The sequence below is a fragment of the Crocodylus porosus genome, unplaced genomic scaffold (genome assembly GCF_001723895.1).
Source record: "Crocodylus porosus isolate Cpor-Errol unplaced genomic scaffold, CroPor_comp1, whole genome shotgun sequence".
Classification (NCBI taxonomy): domain Eukaryota; kingdom Metazoa; phylum Chordata; order Crocodylia; family Crocodylidae; genus Crocodylus; species Crocodylus porosus.
In genome coordinates, this window is record NW_017728910.1 from 2571151 (window position 1) to 2577038 (window position 5888).

Here is a 5888-nt window from a genome sequence, read left to right on the forward strand (position 1 = left end):
TAGACCACAGTCTCCCTCCAGGACAAGGGAGGACCTGGGGACCTCCCCTTCTGTTCAACCATGGGGTGGACCAAGGTAGTCAAGGGCCCCAAGGCCCGCTGCACCAAGGTCTCTGCCCTGCTGGAGCTTTGCAACAGGTAAGAGCCTCTTGCAGCCCCAGCAGAGCCTGCTTAGTTGCCATCTCCCACAGGCAACACAGAGGACACTGTAGCTACCGTCTCCACTCTTCCCGAAGACCAAACGCAAAGTGTTTGTCATGGGAGACTCCATCCTGAGAGGGACTGAGGGGGTAATCTGCTGCCCCAGTCCCTTAGCCCAGGAAGTTTGCTGCTTCCCAGGGGCCCACATCCGAGACATTGCAGAGAAGATCCTAAGCTCCTCCAGCCCACAGAACACTATCCCATGCTCCTCATCCATGTGGGCACCAGTGACATGGCTTGGAGTGCTCCTAGCTGGGTCATGAGGCACTACAGGGATTTGGGTGTGGGGCTAAAGGGTCTGGGGGTACTGGTAGTGTTTTCTTTGATCCTCCCAGTCTCGGGCTATGGGCTGAGGGAGAGGAGGATCCAGGTAGTCAACCAAAAACTGGCGCTGGTGTCATCAGGAAGGCTTTGGCTTCCATGACCACAGTTCACTCTTCGGAGAGAGAGGCAGTGAGCTGTTGGGAAGGGACGGCCTCCACCTCTCTCCATTGGGGAGGAGGCTCTTCTCAGCTAGACTGGCTGACCTGCTCCACAGGGCTTTAAACTAAGCCCATCAGGGGTGGGGGACCTACTGCCACTGCTGGCCCACTGAGCAACACTTGCAAAGCCAGCAGGCCAAGGTACATAAGGGACCCCACCCAAGCCCCAGCCCTGGAACAAAATGTAGGTAAGGCAAGGGCCCTTAAGGGGACACTTGCGTGTCTATACACAAATGCCAGGAGCCTGGGGAATAAACAGAAGGAACTTGTTCTCCTGCTAAATGCAAATAACTACAATGTCATTGAGATAACGGAGACTTGGTGGGACTCCACCATGACTGGACCATGGGTATAGACACCTATACTCTATATATAGTAGGGATCAAGTGGCTAAAAGGTGTGGGGGCACAGCTGTCTATGTCAAAGAAAGCTACGCATCCCCGTAAGCGACATTGGCACCCATGGTGGACTACTTGAGATCCTCTGGGTTAAAATCCGTGGGGAACACGGCACAGGGGATACTATGGTGGGGGTCTACTACAGACCCCCTACCCAGAGCCAAGACCTTGACCAAGAGTTCACCAGGGAATTGGCTGAGGCTGCATGATCCCAGTGTATGTTTGTCGTGGGAGAATTTAACTACCCAGACATCTAATGGGAGGAGTACTCAGCCAAATCCCAGTGGTTGCAAAGCTTTCTCTCATGTGTGGATGACCTCTATCTGACACAGGAAGTCTATGGTCCAACAAGAAGTAAAGCGCTGCTTGACCTCATACTGGCAACCGGGGATGACCTAATCAGTAACCTAACAATCGAAGGGAATCTGGGTGACAGTGATCATGAATTGATCACCTTCACCATCTGCTGTAAAGCTGGCTAGTCAGTCAGGAATACAGAAGTCCTCGACTTCAGGAAAGCTGATATTGACAAGCTATGGAGACTTGTCCTGACCTCCCCTCTTTATTGGGCCTTTTAGGGTCTCTGATGACTGGTTGCTCCTCAAGGGAGCAATCCTGGATGCACAAGCAAAGTTCATCCCAGGAAAGGCAGCAAAAGGGCACAGCAGCCCCTTTGCTCTCCAGGGAACTGGCAGACATCCTGCGTCTTAAAAGGAAGACCTACAAAGGATGGAGGACTGGAACCAAGGAGAATACTCTGCTTTAGTCCAGACTTGCAGAGAGCAAATCAGGAAAACCAAGGCTGTGATGGAACTCCAGCTAACTACAAATATCAAGGAAAATAAAAAGTACTTTTTTAGATATGTGGGGAGCTGGAGGAAAAGCAAGGGCAACATTGGACCCCTGCTAAACCAGATGGGGCAACTGACAACTGACACCCAGGAAAAAGTGAACTTGCTAAATGGGTATTTTGCATCAGTTTTTCACCAGTTCCATGGGATGGCCCTGCCTACTGTGGGTCACGGAGGCCCGGGTAAAGGAGATTCCTTGCCCTCCATTGAAGCTGACCTCGTGAAGGAACACCTTGGCAGGCTGGATACCTTCAAGTCAGCCAGCCCTGATGGGTTACACCAAGGGTACTCAGGGAACTGGCGAGCATCATAGCTCAGCCCGTGGCATGGATCTTTGAGAGTTCTTGGTGCTCTGGTGAAGTTCCCAATGATTGGAAGAGGGCCAATGTCATGCCTATCTTCAAGAAAGGGAGGAAAGTAGATCCAGCAAACTACAGGCCCATCAGCCTGACCTCTATCTGGGGAAGGTCTTGGAAAAGATTATCAAGGAGGCCATCCTTAACAGACTAGTTGAAGGCAATATCCTGAGGGATACGCAGCATGGGTTTGTTGCGGGTAGGTCTTGCTTGACCAATCTCATTTCCTTTTATGGAATGTGTGTATTTGGTCAGAATGGGACTGTACATGTGATTGTGGTTTGGTAGGGTTTATGTATGTTTTGTTTCCTTTTATCTTTGGATTGTCTATGTTGTGATATTTTAATATCCAACATAGCATAATTTTAGTGAGAAGAAAGTACAGCTATATTTAAGTTATATCTAACCATTGTCATGGTGAAGTGCCATAATTTTTAACATAAATTTTTAAAAGATGAAGATCAAAGTAGTATCTTTAATACTACCCTAGTTTGCCTTAGGGTAGAAGAAAACTATTAACTACTGGGGCTAGTCACTCAAAACTATATACTTTCACACTTGATAGGAGAAACCGTTTTGCCTGTCTATTCTTGAAAGACTATGTTAAATATAGGACTGCATAAATGTGACTCTTAAACTTTGGTTGTAGTAGATTGCAACTGAGGTACCCATTGAAATTCTGGTAAAAGAGAATGCATTTTTCAGGCACAGAGATATGGGAAGGAAGAACTGAAAGGCTTTGAATTTGGGTCAAATTCTTTCAATGGTTTTAGCCAATGAAGGGAAGGAAAGTGCATAAAAAGGTTGAATGTTTTAAATAAAAAAAATCCCTTTTAGTAAATGTTTAATATTTGAAACTTTCTCAAAATAAATCTTTACTTAAATTCAATTTTGAAATTAGAATAATTAGATTCAAAATTGACCTAAAAATAAAAGCAAGTGGTTACATAATCCAAAAAGTTTAATTTCATTTTGGACTGAACTAAATATTTTGATTGATCCAAAATTATTTTTAATTTCTTTCACAAAAAAATCCTGCAATTTCTGTTATCATTCAAATGAATTGATTTTATTTCCTGTTGACTTTTTTCCTGCTTTGTTTTAGACAGCAAACCAAAAAAACTCCACTATTCATCCAGCTTTAATGGGGATATAAAGAGCTTTTTGGGTAGAAATACGCACACTTTTGTAACCAATTTTGTATGTTTGTACTTGTGTTTTAATATAAGAAAAATAAAAAGTAACTTTCCAGAGAGTTAAAAGAATTTCTCCATAGCAAACTAATTGGGACCCAAGAATAGAAAATGACTCTTTAGCTCAATTTTATACTACCCATGCTGGACTTAAGTTACTGACAGTACCCCCACTGTAACTGAGAAGACTTTCCAGGAAGCGTTCTGAGTTGCAATGATCCCCTGGACCAAACAGAAGTTCAGTGTTGATTCCAAGGGGGAGGAGTATCTAGCTGCTGGCTGGGAGCCTGCAGCTGGTTTACCCTAGCAACAGCCCATCTCCCTGCAAGGCTGCAAAGTTTTCAGAATGAGAGGAGGGAAAGAGAGCAGAGGGAGCACATATTTGAGGTTCCTCAATTCACTGGAGGGTGGGGTGGGTGAATTGGATCCCCCCCACTTCAGGGGGGTGGAAGAGGGAGGCCTCCAATTCCCCCACCCACCCTCCAGCGGTGGCTGAACACCCCCTAGACAGAACTCCATCTGCTCCCTTTCCCTCCTTTTCCCTCCTTCCACTCTGAAAACAGTGTCAGTTTTTCTTGTTTTTTGTTTGGTTTTATAACTGTCATTGGGAATTTCATAAGTACTAACAAATGCTTAATGCAAACTGTCTCACCTGACACCTATAGGAGGAGGATTTAGGTTACCTAAAATATACTCAGGTTTTCTTTGCATGATGCAGAAATAGGATTCATATTCTTCTTGGTGAGGATGGTCTACCCAAGTGTAAGGGCTTTTCCAAACATTACATTTATGCTGTGATTAATGTGTTTGTTGCAGCATAAATGGTAAATGTTACATGTGCACTCAATTTAAGGTACCATAAAATGGCAACTAAGGCATAAAAATGTTCCTCGTATAATGCAAAACAGTTGTTTTTTTATAGTTGTTTTTTAATGGAGCCTTAAATTGAACATATGGTATGTCCTGGGTTACCCCAGGGCTGGTGCTGGCAATCAACAGAAGGGTTTTCTGGCCAAGGAGATTAGCCTCTGTACTCAAACTCCCCAATCCTTGAGTGTGGGATGAGGCTCCCAGAGGCGGAAGCTGAATGCTTTCCCCTGCCAGGGTCTTTAAATACAACACCCTGCACCTCCCTTGGATGCCAGGCACAGGCATCAGGATCAGAGTCTCCTCACAGGAACCCTCCCAGCTGTGGGAAGCCAGGTGCCAAATTGCTGGTGCAGGTGGAGCCTAGGATCATGGCCTCCCTCTGCTCTGACAAGTAAAAAGGAAGCAAGTATGATTTGATGTCTCATCCCAGAATTGTGCTTCCTACCACACACATGTGGAACACACCATGAACATATGCCAGGGACCTGAGTTACATTGATGTAAGTGCTATGTCTATGTCTATTGAGGGGTAATGAAATGTTCAATACAACAAAGCCATTACTGGCTTCGCTGTCACCCATAGTGGTGAGGCACTGTATTAGTGCTACTATAGCAGGTAGTCTGAGAAAGCTGGTCTTTTGCCTGTTCCAGAGACCAAATGTGAATTGCATCAGTGTTAACATACTGTGTGTCCAGACCCTAGAGCAGATGCACATAGGTTTTCACCTTCTCTTTTTGAGCCTTTGTATTCTACCTGTTTGTCTTTTGATATGGATAAGCTTGCCATAAAGAGAAACATTTGTTTGCTGAAAAGAATATCTGAATAAGACAATCTCCTACCTTCCTCAAGCCTAAGGACCAACTTAATTTGCAGTTTCATGGATTTTGTGGAAACCGCAAAATCTGGGATTGTCTGTAAAATCTGTAGCATCAACAGAAAAAAAAAAAAAATGCAGGGAGAGGAAGCTGGCAGGGTGGCATGAAGGGCAGCAGACAAGATAATGGCTACCCCCTCATCCTTCCTCCCCCTGCTGGAGCCTCTCCACTAATCAACCCTGAGGGCTGGGGTGACATGAAGGGCAGCCAGTTATCAAGATGGTGGCTGTCCCCTTGTCCTTTCTTCCCCACTTCTAGGGCCTCTCCACCAATCACCCCAGAGTACTCAGAGTACTGAGGGGGCAGGGTTGCCATGAAATGCCTGTGAAATCAGCTCTGTGCATTGTGAGTGGGCTGTGAAAAACACTTTGTCTCACCCCAATTTAAGTAGGTCCCTACCCATGTCTGCTTCACCTTCAAAAATGCTATTAATTTCTGTGATGAGTCCTCCCACTCACTGACTTCTTTACACAAAGCATTTGCTTCAACAGTTTTCCTTTCCCTGAAGCATGTGTCATTGGTAGATCTGAATTTGTACTCACTGCTGTATCTGTATTGGTAAAGCTTTTATCCATATAGACTAAGTTCCTTCTTTCTTACTCAGACAAACATGATGGGTTGTTTTGGGGTGTTTTTGGGGGCTGTTTTTTGGGGGGGGGGTT